The sequence below is a fragment of the Artemia sp. Qi Xiang Cuo genome, chromosome 7 (genome assembly GCF_049724085.1).
Source record: "Artemia sp. Qi Xiang Cuo chromosome 7, ASM4972408v1, whole genome shotgun sequence".
Lineage (NCBI taxonomy): Eukaryota > Metazoa > Arthropoda > Branchiopoda > Anostraca > Artemiidae > Artemia > Artemia sp. Qi Xiang Cuo.
The window spans coordinates 31,439,100-31,453,437 of NC_142800.1; the positions used below are offsets into that span (position 1 = coordinate 31,439,100).

The window sequence follows — 14,338 nt, forward strand, 5'->3', positions numbered from 1 at the left end:
CCGAGAAAGGCATGCATTGGAATAAGCAAACACCCACCCCGACTCACAGGCAAAAAGAGTGAGAGAGACAAAACACATACAAATACGTAGATTCAGACACACAAACCGAGGAAGACATGCATTGGAATAAGTAAACATCCGCCCCGAAACACAAGCAAAAAGAGTGAGAGAGACAAAAACACATACAAATACGTAGATTCAGACACACAAACCGAGAAAGACATGCATTTGGAATAAGTAAACACCCACCCAGAAACACAGGCAAAAAGAGTGAGAGATACAAAAGCACATACAAATACGTAGATTCAGACACACAAACCGATACCAATACTTAGATTCAGACTACAACCCAACAATGACAAGCATTAAGACTAGCAAACAAGCGCCCTGGCTTAGAGTGGTCAGACACACAGTCATAGCGAGAGAGATATCCAAAAAGTTGGGTTGATCTAGGTTCACTTACAGTGGCACGAAATACGTAGATTCAGACACAAAAACCGAGTGTCTTAGAGTGGCGCAGCACTCTAAGTATTTGTATGTGTTTTTTTCTCCCTCACTCTTTTTGCCTGTGTGTCTGGGCGGGTGTTTGCCTATTCCAATGCATGTCTTTCTCAGTTTTTGTGTCTGAATCTACGTATTGCGCGCCGCTCTAAGCGAACCTAGATCAACCCAACTTTTTGGATATCTCTCTCACTATGACTGTGTGTCTGACCACTCTAAGTCAGGGCGGGTGTTTGCTAGTCCCAATGCTTGTCATTGTTGGGTTGTAGTCTGAATCTAAGTATTGGTATCGGTTTGTGTGTCTGAATCTACGTATTTGCATGTGTTTTTGTATCTCTCACTCTTTTTGCCTGTGTTTCTGGGCGGGTGTTTACTTATTCCAAATGCATGTCTTTCTCGGTTCGTGTGTCTGAATCTACGTATTTGTATGTGTTTTTGTCTCTCTCACTCTTTTTGCTTTTGTTTTTGGGCAGGTGTTTACTTATTCCAATGCATGTCTTCCTCGGTTTGCGTGTCTGAATCTACGTATTTGTATGTGTTTTTGTCTCTCTCAATCTTTTTGCCTGTGTGTCTGGGTGGGTATTTGCTTATTCCAATGCATGTCTTTCTCAGTTTTTGTGTCTGAATCTACGTATTTGCATGTGTTTTTTGTCTCTCTCACTCTTTTTGCCTGCGTGTCTGGGCGGTTGTTTGCTTATTCCAATGAATGTCTTTCTAGATTTGTGTGTCTGAATCTACGTGTTTGTATGTATTTTTGTCTCTCACATTCTTTTTGCCTGTGTGTATTGGGGGGTGTTTGCTTATTCTAATGAATGTCTTTGTCGGTTTGTGTGTCTGAATCTACGTATTTGTATTTGTTTTTGTCTCTCTCACTCTTTTTGCCTGTGAGTCTGGGCGGGTGTTCGCTTATTCCAATGCATGTCTTTCTCTGTTTTTATGTCTGAATCTACGTATTTATATTTATTTTTGTCTCTCTTACTCTTTATGCCTGTGTCTCTAGGCGGTTGTTTGCTTATTGCAGTGCATGTCTTTCTTGGTTTGTGTGACTGAATCTACGTATTTGTATGTGTTTTTGTCTCTCTCACTCTTTTTGCCTGTGTGTCTGGGCGGGTGTTTGCTTACTCCAATGCATGCCTTTCTCGGTTTGTGTGTCTGAATCTACGTATTTGTTTTTTTTTTCTCTCAAACTCTTTTTGCCTGTGTGTATGTTCGGGTGTTTGCTTATTCCAATGCATGCCTTTCTCGGTTTGTGTGTCTGAATCTACGTATTTGTATGTGTTTTTGTCTCTCTCACTCTTTTTGCCTGTGTGTCTGGGCAGGTGTTCGCTTTTTCCAATTCATGTCTTTCTCGGTTTGTGTGTATGACTCTACGTATTTGTATGTGTTTTTTTTCTCTCTCACTCTTTTTGCATGCGAGTCTGGATGGTTGTTTGCTTATTCTAATGCATGTCTTTCTCGATTTGTGTGTCTGAATCTACGTATTTGTATGTGTTTTTTTGTCTATCTCACTCTTTTTGCCACGTGTCTGGGCGGGTGTTTGCTTATTCCAATGCATGTCTTTCTCGGTTTTTGCTTATTCCAATGCATGCCTTTCTCGGTTTGTGTGTCTGAATCTACGTATTTGTATGTTTTTTTGTCTCTCTCATGGATACACAATGCAGAAATTTCATTTAAGAAATTATGAAAAAAAATTGTAAGCAAGTAACAAACTCTTTCATGAAGTCACCTCGTGGATACACAATGCAGAAATTTCATTAAAGAAATTATGAAAAAATTGTAAGTAAGTAGCAAATTCTTTCTTGAATTCACCTGCTGGATAAACAAAAAGACATTTCGTTCAAGAAATTATGACAAAATTCCAAGTAAGTAACAAACTCATTATTGTTTTCACGACTTAGATACACGATGTAGAAATTTAATTCAAGAAATTATGAAAAAATTCTCAGTAAGTAACAATTTCTTTCTTGAAGTCAACTCTTGGATATACAATAAGGAAATTTCATTCAATAAATCATGAAAAAATTGTAAGCAAGTAACAAACTCTTTCCGAAGTCACCTCTTGGATACACAATGCAGAAACTTAATTTAAGAAATTATCAAAAATTGTAAGTAAGTAGCAAATTCTTTCTTGAATTCGCCTATTGGATAAACAAAAAAAAACTCATTTCATTCAAGAAATTATGACAAAATTCCAAGTAAGTAACAAATCCTTTCTTGAAGTTACCTCATGGATACACAACGCAGAAATTTCATTTAAGAAATTATCAAAAATTGTAAGTAAGTAGCAAATTCTTTCTTGAATACGCCTACTGGATAAATAAAAAAGACATTTAATTCAAGAAATTATGACAAAATTCTAAGTAAGTAAACAACTATTTCCTGAATCCTCCTCCTGAATGCACAATACAGATATTTCATTTAAGAAATTACGAAAAAATTGTAAGCAAGTAACAAACTCTTTCTTGAATACACCTCCTGGATACACAATGCAGAAATTTCATTAAAGAAGTTATGAGAAAATTGTAAGTAAGTAGAATTTTTTTTTTTTAATTCACCTGCTGGATAAACAAAAAGACATTTCGTTCAAGAAATTATGAGAAAATTCCAAGTAAGTAACAAACTCTTTATTGTTTTCACGACTTAGATATACGATGTAGAAATTTAATTCAAGAAATTATAAAAAAAGGAAAGTAAGTAACAAACTCTTTATTGATTTCACCTCTTTAATTTTTCTCAAAGAAGTGGAGAAAAGTTCAACTTCGATTCTGAATTTTTTCAATGAAAATGAAATAAGTTATTGATCATTTCTATTTTCCCAAAATAATATAAAAATTTTCCACTTCAGTTCAGACAAAAGTTATACTATGATTGTGATTATTTTCCATGAAGATAAAAAGTTTCATTTTAATTCTAAATTTTCTTAAATTCAATTCTATATTTATTTTCTTATTTTGATGCTACATCTCTTCTTATTTTGAACCTACATTTAACTAAAATGATTTGCTTTGTATTTCATAGAATTATGAACGGTGATGTGTATTCTATACCAAATATTTTGAACCAAGGGTGGTGGGTCATTTTGTAGGCTAGAGGGCGGGGGTAGATGCCTCAAACTATGAATTTTAATCGCCAAATATCCTAAATTTCATTGAACCTTCATATAAATATTGAATAAGTTTTAGGAAAGGAGGGGGGGGGGTGGATATTGAAATAAAATCCCTCTTGATTTCTGGGAATGCTTTTGGTCTGCATCTTTATTATTGTTGCTGGGGAAGGGGGGTAAGGGTACCCTTTCATCATGACAATCTTTTGATATTTGGTATAAAATACTCGCATTATATTCGCATATCTACCGCCAGATAGGTGGAAATGGCGAGGCGGGGATCATGAGCCTCGCCAGTAAATGTTTTGGCCGTGAAATGGCGAGGCGGGGATCATGAGCCTCGCCAGTAAATGTTTTGGCCGTGAGAGTGGCAAATAATACCAGGAACTTTGTTTTGGTGATTTTAAATGGTAATATCTCTCTTTTTCTATTTATATACAATGCTTTAATGCAGTTAAGCATATGAGCAGACTGTATTTGAGCATGAGAGAACCCTATTGTATAGGGTTCTCTCATGCTCATAGCTTCAGCCACGTATAAGATCAAAAGACTTGCAAAATTTCCATCCATATGAACAAGAATACCCCTTTCCGTCCACTTGATATTTCGGAGTAAAATTATTATTAAGAGCATAGTTAACAAAACTACCGTACATAAAAAATTTTGACTTAATATTCAATTTTCGTTCAACATTATTATTACAATGCGACATTTTCAAACATTTCGTAGTAACGAACAGTAAGTAAAGACTGACTCGGCTCAATAGTAACCGAAACTCTGAAAACTGAAATTTTGGTACCAATAGAACAGAATCAGAGCTTTATGCTGATTTCAAATATAAAAGTTACATCAAGTTTAGTCTCACCCATTAAAAGTTACGTGCCTGAGAAAATTTGCCTTATTTTCGAAAGAAAGAGGAAACACCCCCTAAAGTAATAGTACCTAAAGTAAAAGTAATGAAAATCACATCATCAGATTCAGCATGTCAGAAAACTCTACTGTAGAGGTTTCAAGCTCATATCTGAAAAAATGTGGAATTTTGTATTTTTACCATAACAAAGATCACGGATGCCTGTTTATTTTTTTTTTTTTTTTTTTTTCCAGGGGTGATAGTATCGACCCAGTGGTCCTAGAATGTCGCGAGAGGGCTTATCGAACGGAAATTAAAATTTCTAGTGCCATTCTTAGACGACAAAAAATGGAGGGCAACTAGGTCCCCTCTCACGCTCATTTTCTCCCCAAAGTCAACCGATCAAAATATTGAGATTGTCATTTTATTCAGCATGGTTGAAAAATATAATAATTATGTCTTTGAGGATGACTTATTCCCCCACGGTCCCAGGAGAGGGGCTGCAAGTTATGAACTATGCTTATCGTTTACATATAGTATTGGTTATTGGGAAGTATATACGCGTTTTCAGGGGGGATTTTTTCAGGTAGTGGGGGGGATGGGTAGAGGGTTACATGGGAGAATCTTTACATGGAGGAAGTTTTCATGGAGGAAGAGGCATTGCTATGAAGGGCGTGCTGTACTTTTCAGCATTATTTAAAGAAGGTCATAAATTAAATAAAAAAAACAAGTTTTTCAGTTGAAAATAAGGAGCAGCATCAAAAATTAAAACCAACAGAAATTATTATGTACGCGTGCCTTTCCAAAACTATATGATTGGGTTCGCCGCCTAGTCGATACTTCGCTCTTTACATTAAATTTTTTTTTAGTACTTTCATAAGAGCTATTTATTCTAATTAAGGGTTCATTCCTAAAGAATTGGAACAAAATTCGAACTTTGGAGTAAAGAGCGAGGTATTTATTAGTGGGTGAACCCCCTCATATACGTAATGAAAGTAAACGAATATAGAAGCTCGTTACGTATGTTAATTCGTAAGTTACGTATAATTATTACTAATAAAAACATTCGTAAATAAATTTAAACAACTTTCGAGAAAGCCATTTAGCAAAAAAAAGTATTATTAATATGCAAATTTCGTTTCAATTATTCATGTACGGCGAGCCAAAATCAAAACCTGTATTAATTCAAAAACGTTCAGTAATTAAATAAGAAAAACAAGTTATTTTAACTGAAAGTAAGGAGCGACATTAAAACTTAAAACTAACAGAAATTATTCCGTATATGAAAGGGGCAGCCCCCTCCTCAAAGCCTCAATATTTACGCTAAAGTTTGAGTATTTCTCACAACTCTATTTCTTAAAGCAATAAAAAACTTTAGCGTAAAGAGCGAGGCTTTGTGGGACAGCCCCTTTTCGTATACGGAATAATTTCTGTTTCTCTTAAGTTTTAATGTCGCTCCTTTCTCTCATTAAAAAAAAAAAAAAAAAAAATTTTATGTCTTTTTTTTTTTAAAAATTTTTTTTAATTATCACTCTTAAGATAAAAACTAAAAAAGCAAGGCGCTACCAATGAATTTCCTATTATTGATATCTCTTTTATATACTACTAGTTTGGTTAATGCTAATGAAATAAAATGAAATAGGATTAATATATAATAGTTTAGAAACAAATTTAGGCTATATATTTACACATTAGGGAGGTGGGGGTGTAAAGCATAGCATATATTAAATACGTAACCTAACCTAATCTAGGTACCTTTTTCTTCCCCTAAACCAAAAAAAAAACAGTTTAAACGCCACGCTAAGCATTTATTACTGTACAGCGGTGTCTTGAATTAACCAGTACAAAACGGATTTTATGTCGCGACTCCAGTTTGACCTGTATAAAAGAGTAGGTATAACATAGGAGTACCGATAAACGTAAGTAACAGCAAGAGATCGGGGGTTTATGGGGAGGGTAGCCCACGTCATATTTTGGTTAGACCTTGGCATGATTTGAAAAACGATCACAAATTACAAAAAAAAAGATTTTTTTTCAACTGAAAGTAAGGAACAACATTAAAACTTTACACAAAAATAAAATGTTTCGTATATTAGGGGCTTTCCCCTCTCCAACCCCTCACTCTTTACGCAAAAGTTTCAGTTTTTCACAAGTTTCACAGAGCCGTTGAATCGGAATCAGAAGTATTTTTAAAGTAATATAAAAATTTAGTGCAAAGAGCAGGGAAGTGAGGAGGGACAGCCCCCCCCCCCCCATACACAAAATGATTTCTGTCAGTCCCAAGTTTTAATCTTGTTTCTTATTTTCAGCTTAAAAATCTTTTATTTTATCTAGTAAAATTGATAAAAATCATGCGAAATAAAGTTTTTTTCTTAAGCATCTACATCTCGAAAAGCACTCCTTACTTGTAATATTAGAATTGCATGCTTTAGAATTTAACCCAAGTACCGTTTGACTCTGGAAATTATCTGTATAAAAAATAATTCACCTCTGAATACCAGATTCACGATAGTAATCCGTAATTAGGACTAAATTAAATCGGTCTCTCACGCTACTACAACTTTAAATGAAATCATGCTGCTGGCTATAGTTGCTGAAGTACCGTTGTTTTTTCTTTCAATGTTGATGCTACGGTTTTTGATGAAGTGATTTATGGTTTTGATACCTTTTTTTGGTTCTATACACTGCACAAATGAGACATTTTTTTTACTACTTTAAATCAAAAACATATCGTTCCGTTAATAAAATTTAATTACAAAGAAAAAGCTTTTTTTTTCAAATGAAAGTAAAGGGTGACACCTCTGTTTAGAATGAACCGAAATTATTCGGTATGTGGAAGACTACCTCCTGACCAACCCCTCGCTCTTTGCGCAAAAATTTTATAGTGCTTTAAAACACTTCTTATTCCAATTAAACAGCCCTTGTGTTTGAGCAGTCGTTCTTACAGAAATGGGACAACAAGCGAAACTTTAGCAAACAGAGCAGGGAGTTAAGGGGGGGGGGGTCTCCCATCATACGCAAAAATTTCAGTTCATTATAAGTTTTAATGTCGTTCTTTACTTTCATTTGAAAAAACTATTTTTAATTTCCGTTTGTTTTTAATAGCGTACTCATGGTTACCCAAAATGTTAGGAGGACTCCTTTCCCCACAAATGACTCTTTTAAATTTTTTTTGACTTTCGCACAACAATGTTACACGAAAAACAGCTTATTGGGCATAATTAATTTTTGAACTTAAGCATAGTTATCCAAAATCCAAAATCATCTCCGCAATATGAGGGAAGCTTTTGCCCCCTCAGACCTCATCAAAAAGAGGAATTTCAAGGTTTTTTTTATACTGCCCTTAGGAACTTCATTGAATTTCTTTATAGAAATTCCATCAAAATCGCTATCTTTTTGGGGAAGTTTAATTCATGTTTATAATTAAATAAAAAAACAAGTTTTTTTTTTTAACTGAAAGTAAGGAACGACGTTAAAACTTAAAACGAACAGAAATTATTCCGTATATGAAAGGGGCTGTCCCCACCTCCACGCCACGCTTTTTAAGCTAAAGTTTTTTATTGTTTAAAAAAATAATAGTTGTGAGAAAGTCAAACTTTAGCGCAAAGAGCGAGGTGTTGAGGAGGGGACAGCCCCTTTCATATGCGTAATGATTTCTTTTCTTTTTAAGTTGTACCGTCGCTCCTTACTCTCACTTAAAAAAAACTTGTTTTTTTATTTGATTTTTGAACGTTTTTGAATTAATGCAGGTTTTGGTTTTTGCTCACCATACACGAATAATTAAAAAAAAATTTTCACATCAATTTTAATTTTATTTGGCTAAATGGCTTTCTCGAAAGTTGTTTAATTTTATTTAAGAACATTTTTATTAGTAGTAAACATACATAACTTACGAATTAACTTACGTAACGAACTTCTATATTCATATATTTTTAATACGTATATTAGGGGGCTTGCCCCCTAGTCAATACCTCGCTCTCTAAGCTAAAGTTCGAATTTTGTTCCAATTCTTTAAAAAGGACCCCTTAAGCACAAAGGCCGTTATCTAGAATAAATAGCTCTTATGAAAGTACTAAAAAATCTTTGGCATAAAGAGCGAGGTACTGACTAGGGGGCGAACCCAATCATACACGTAATATTTTCTGTTCGTTTTAAGTTTTGATGTTACTTCTTATTTTCAGTTGGAAAACTTATTTTTTTTTTATTTAATTTCTGATCTTTTTATTAAATAACGCTGGGAAATCCGGCGCCCCCTTCATAGCAATGTCCCTACCCCCATGAAAACTTCCTTCATGGAAAGATCTTCCCAAATAACCCCCGACCCACCCACCCCCCTACTACCAGAAAAAATCCCCCCGGAAAACGTATGTATACTTCCTAATAACCAATACTATATGTTAACATTGGGTAAAGTGCATAACTTTCAGCCCTCACCCCGGGGACTTCGGGGGATTAATTCATCCTAAAGGACATAGTTATCATATTTTCAACCATGCTGAACAAAATGGCTATCTCAAACTTTTGATCAGGTGGCTTTGGAAAAAAAATGAGCGTGGGAGGGGGCCTAGTTGCCCTCCATTTTTTTGGGTCACTTAAAAAAGGCACTAGAACTTTTAATTTCCGTTCGAATGAGCCCTCCCACGATATTCTAGGACCATTGGGTCGATACGATCACCCCTGGGAAAAAAAAACCCACAAATAAACACGTATCTGTGAGAGGGGGAGTCTTTCTTATGGTAAAAAATGCAAAATTCCACATTTTTGCATATAGGAGCTTGAAACCTCTACAGTATGATTCTCTGATACGCTGAATAAGATGGCGTGGTTTTCATTAAGGTTCTATAACTTCATAGCAATGTCCCTTCCTCCATGAAAAATTCCTTCGTGGAAAGATCTTCCCAAATAACCCCCGACCCACCCACCCCCCTACTACCAGAAAAAATCCCCCCTGGAAACGTCTGTATACTTCCTAATAACCAATAGTATATGTTAACATTGGGTAAAGTTCATAACTTTCAGCCCTTCCCCCGGGGATTTCGGGGGATTAAGTCATCCTAAAGGACATAGTTAACATATTTTCAACCATGCTGAACAAAATGGCTATCTCAAAATTTTGGTCAGGTGACTTTGGGCAAAAATGAGTGTGGGAGGGGGCCTAGTTGCCCTCCATTTTTTTGGTCACTTAAAAAGCGCATTAGAACTTTTAATTTCCGTTGCAATGAGTCCTCCCACGATATTCTAGAACCACTGGGTCGATACGATCACCCCTGGGGAAAAAAAACCCAACAAAAGAACACGCATCAGGGATCTTTCTTCTGGCAAAAAATGCAAAATTCCACATTTTTGTAGATAGGAACTTGAAACTTCTACAGTAGGGTTCTCTGATACGCTGAATATGATGGTGTGATTTTCATTAAGGTTCTATAACTTTAGGGGGTCTTTCCTCCTTTTTCCGAAAATCAGCCAAATTTTCTCAGGCGTGTAACTTTTGATGGGTAGGACTAAACTTGATAAAAGTTATATATTTGAATTCAGCATTGAAATCCGATTCTTTTGATGTATCTATTGGTATCAAAAACCCGTTTTTTAGAGTTTCGGTTACTATTGAGCCGGGTCGCTCCTTACTTACAGTTCGTTACCACGAACTGTTTGAAATTATTCAACTGTCTATGGAATAGTAGACTTTAAAATTAATAATTTTATTGATTTTATTGGTTGTTGCATATACTCTAATCAAAATTTTCTTGTTTGAATTTCAGTTTTTAAGCAGTTCGTGGTAACAAACTGTAAGTAAGGAGCGACGCATCTCAATAGTTACCGAAACTTAAAATAACGGAATTTTGATATCAATAAATATATCAAAAGAATTGGCTAATTTTGCTAATTCCCAATATTTGAGATTCATTAAGTTTGGTGTTACCCATGAAAATCTACAAGCCTGAGAATATTTACCTGGCTTTCAAAAAGATAAGATAAGATAAGATTTATTCATAATATATTAATCATACAAGAAAATACATTGTGCTAATCCCCCAAAGGCTCCTAGGCCAGTAATAGAGGGGGAATACATACCATTTAAATCAAACACTAAATCAATAGAAAAACATTAAAATAGGCCTACATTGAATAATCCAACCAATACATACAATCCCACCACACCACTCCTAATCTCCCTCAAACGGCTCCGTGGCCAAGGATATAGGAGAATGAGAAAACAAGAGAAAATACAATATATCAAAACAACCATAAAAAAGAAATCAATCGCCAAACAACATATAAAAATAAAAAGAGACCATACCTGAGGCCTGGGAGTCATAGCGCAGAGAAGACCACCATATAACAAAACTAAACATTCAGGGGACATCAACTCCACAAAAAAAAAAAAAAAAAAAAAAAAAAAAAAAAAAAAACTATTCTGTTTGATTCTTAACAAAATGGTCCTTAAGAATCCTCTTGAAAGTGCCAAACGAGTGGCATTTCTGTACTGAAGAAGGCAGGGAGTTCCAAACCTGATGACAAGCGACGAGGGGATTGAAATCTGACTGCACAGTGGGAGTAGGAGGAATGCAGATATTATGTGACGAACGAAGGTTATATGGAGCTGAATCAGAAATAAACTGAGGAGTTTTTTGAAGAGATTTTGGAAGATTGCCGTGAAGCTGATGAAAAACAAAAGAAGCACAAGAAATATTGTAGATAGACTGTAGATTTAGAAGCGGTTTTGGTGAAGAACGTTTGGTGACAATACCCAGACGCGGTTTTTTATAATACTTGACACAACGCGACCGCAGTGTAGAAGGAAAAGTAGACATCCATACTATGGGGCAATAAGAGACATTTGACTGGACAAGTCAGAAAAAAAGAAGCTTCAGAATAGATCCAGGAAAGGTGTGTTTGAGTTTTCGAATGACACCCAAACTCCGTGAGACCTTAACCCTAATCATGGCTATATGGTGTCTAAACGAAAGGTTCTCATCAAGCAGGATACCAAGAAACCGGACCAACCGATTCTTTGGTCTATACAAGGAGCGTTGTGACACCTGAAGCTGTGTCAGTTGAGGGAAAGCTACACCAATTCGAAAAAAATAAGAAAATAAGAAAAATGGGGAACACTCCCTAAAAGTCAAGGAATATGGAAAACTAAGGACTTTTGTATTTTCTGGCCAGAAGAAAGATGACCGATGGGTGTTTATTTATTGTTTATTTCTTTTTACTTGGTTTGTTTTATCCAGGGGTGATCACTTTGAAGCAATAGACCTAGGATATCGGTAAAGAGCTCATTCGAGCGGAAATTAAAAGTTCTGGTGCCCTTAATTTTTAGATAGCCATCTTGTTCAGCGTAGTTGAAAAGCCCAGTAACTATGCCTTTGGGGATAACATGACCCCCCGTAGCCCCTGGGGAAAGGTCCTTACGTCGGAAGTTTGCCCATTGTTTACGCAAAGTATTTATTATTGGGAAGTATACAGACAAATTTTCGGGAGGGGGTGAATTTTCTGCTGGGGTGATTTTCCACGTGGACGATTTTCCATGGGGATAATTTTTCGTGGGGATGGAAATTTCTAGGGGAGAACTTTCGAAGCAAAATGGTACACTGTTTGCAGAAATTTGCACAAATTTCCAGAAATTTCTTAACGATTTTTTTATTTGTCTTGCTTTCTCTTTGCCGACTTAATTTTACATGTAGAGAGGTTGAGGGGAATTTTCCAGGGGCAGTATTTTTCCCTGGTGGAATTGTTTAGAGTATCTTCCGTGGGAGGAAGATTTTCCCCGGAAGCAATTCTCCATGGGTGAGTTTTCAACAGGATAAAGTGTCCAGAGGGAATTTTCTGCGGAGGCAACTTTCTAGTATGGGGCGGGGGTATAATTTGGGAAGAATTTTCCATGGAGGGGGATTTACAGCATGATTTTAAAAACAATCAGAATTTAAAGTCTTTTTCAAATGAAAGTGTACTAAGAAAAAAATTTAGCCAGAACTGTTCACCAGAAATTTTTCGGGGGGAATTTTCGGCTAGACTAGAATTGTCTGAGGGTAATTTTTTCGGTTGGGAAGGGTATTTTACTTGGGAAAAAATTTTCATGCAGGGATTTTCCACGAGGGTATGGAATTTTCCATGGAGGGGGAGCCAGATTTACCGGCATTGATGAAAAACGATTAGAAATTAAGTAAAATTTATAAGTTTTTCCAACTGAAAGTAAAGAGCAACATCATAACACAAAACGAACAGAGATTATTACGTATATTAATATAAAAAAACTAAGTTTTTCCAAGGGACGTAAAAAGCGAAGTTGAAACTTCACATTATTGCATCACAGCCTATCTAATATATGTGTCAATAAAACTAGTACGAAAAAACCAACTAATTATGTTTCCCTGCGTTTCTAGGATTACAGAAAACTAGTGCTTTACTGAAAACACAAACATCAAGTATTAAAATCAGGAATGTTGATTTGGGAGTCAAAAGTGAGTATTTAGCCAGACAACAATAAACTAATCTATAAAGGGTTTCATAGTCTTACACCAGTTGTGACATCAGTAACTTTCCATATACAATTAAAATTATTTTAAAAACACAAGCTTAAAATTAAATATTTTTTAATAACCACAAAGTCATTGAACAGCATACAGAAATATTGGATTGATTTATCAGGTAGAATTTTGGTCTCGCCAGCTATAATACCAATAGTGATTAATAAACAATCTTCAATTGTAAGAAATATTTTTTACTATTACTTGAAATGAACATCAAATAAGACATAATATGAACTCTGAAAATGCGGTTATTTCTCTCTATACAACAGTGAATTTCAAGCTATGATACAAATTCTAAAGTTAGTCTATAGTCGTAATCCTATGCTATCAAGATGACTATACTTTGAACTTGTCTGCAAAGTAATCATGACATGTCCTTTTTAAAACCAAAACGACAGCCAGGCATTGAACTGAGGCTTCGTGCAGAAGTGATACCAAATTAAACGAGAAAAAAGAAGAAGCAACAATCCTAAAATGAATTATTGCTTTATCTAAAAAGGGATTGATCCTAAAAGGGATTGATAATATTGTTATTCTGTATTATTCCGTATTTTATTCTGTATGTTATTTTGTGTTTTCAGTAAAGCGCTAGTTTTCTATAATCCTAGAAACACAGGGAAACATAATCAGCTAGTTTATTTGTTCTAGTTTCATGGATATATATTAGATAGGCTGTGAAGCAATAGTTTTTGTACGTTTTAAGTTTCAAATTCGCTTTTTACTTCCCATGGAAAAACTTTGTCTTTTTAAATTAATCTTTGCTCGTTTTTCATTCAAATTTAATTTAGAAACAACGCTGCTATGATATTTTTTATTTATACGGAATAGTTTCTGTTCGTTTTAAGTTTTAATACCATTCCTTAATTTCATTTGAAAACTTATGAAGCTGTTTGGGGGTGCAATCCATGGAGGGGGAGCCCAGTTGCACTCCAATCTTTTTGGTTACTTAAAAATGGCACTAGAACTTTAAATTTCAATTCGAATACACCCTCTCCTAACTTTCTAGGGCCAATATTTTGGTACAATCACCCCTGGGTGAAAAACAAAAAAAAGAAACAAAAAAACAAACAAATAAACACGCATCCTTGATCTGTCTTTTGGCAAAATTGGCCAAATTCCACATTTTTGAAAATAGGAGCTTGAAACTTCTACAGTAGTGTTGTCTGGTAAGCTGAAATTGATGGTGTGATTTTCATTGTGATTTCTTAAATTTTAGGGAGTGTTTTCCCCCTGTTTCAAAAGTTAGGCAAATTTCCTCAGGCTCGGTAACTTTTAATGGGTAACACTAAACTTGACGAATCTTATATATCTGGAATAAACGTAATAAGCTGATTCTTTTGATGTATCTATTGA

The 14,338-nt window shown here is 35.2% G+C and overlaps 1 protein-coding gene across 3 annotated transcripts in view; it reads right to left on the reverse strand.

Annotated features, from left to right (window-relative positions):
- The window catches only part of LOC148950164 (uncharacterized), a 54,233-nt gene that overhangs the window by 26,554 nt on the left and 13,341 nt on the right, over positions 1-14,338 (reverse strand). The window contains exon 1 of one of the 3 annotated variants that reach the window (XM_089092190.1): positions 6,943-7,025. The exons of 1 other annotated variant lie outside the window; for it this stretch is intronic. The gene's annotated coding sequence lies outside the window, so the exon portion shown is untranslated. One more of the 3 variants, XM_089092191.1, reaches the window with a different exon arrangement.